Raw genomic sequence first — 371 nt, 5'->3', positions numbered from 1 at the left:
ATGCTGTATTAATTTTCTTAAGTAGTGTGTTAAATATAGTTTTAGGTTATAACAAAATGTTAAAATAAAAACTATGCTATGTAGGAGATTTTTTTTAAAGAAAGGACTCGCAGTGAGATAGCAGCCACAGGACACCTAAATCTTTCATAGAAAAAGAATTTGTTGCTCTCTTATTAGAAGAAACGAACTTCTTCCCGCCTCAAAGGCGCTGTCAGGATTCAGAGGAAGAAGTTGATGATGACCAGACAGAATCCTGTATTTGAATGGAATCTATGCATCACGTATGAGATGTATGAATGTGCAACAGGCTGTTATTTTTAAGGGTTAATCCCTTGTTAACGGGGATCCTTTTTCGGGCTTATGCTGCCCAG

The sequence above is a fragment of the Geospiza fortis genome, unplaced genomic scaffold (assembly GCF_000277835.1).
Source record: "Geospiza fortis unplaced genomic scaffold, GeoFor_1.0 scaffold261, whole genome shotgun sequence".
Lineage (NCBI taxonomy): Eukaryota > Metazoa > Chordata > Aves > Passeriformes > Thraupidae > Geospiza > Geospiza fortis.
Note: the sequence above shows the minus strand (reverse complement) of the source record.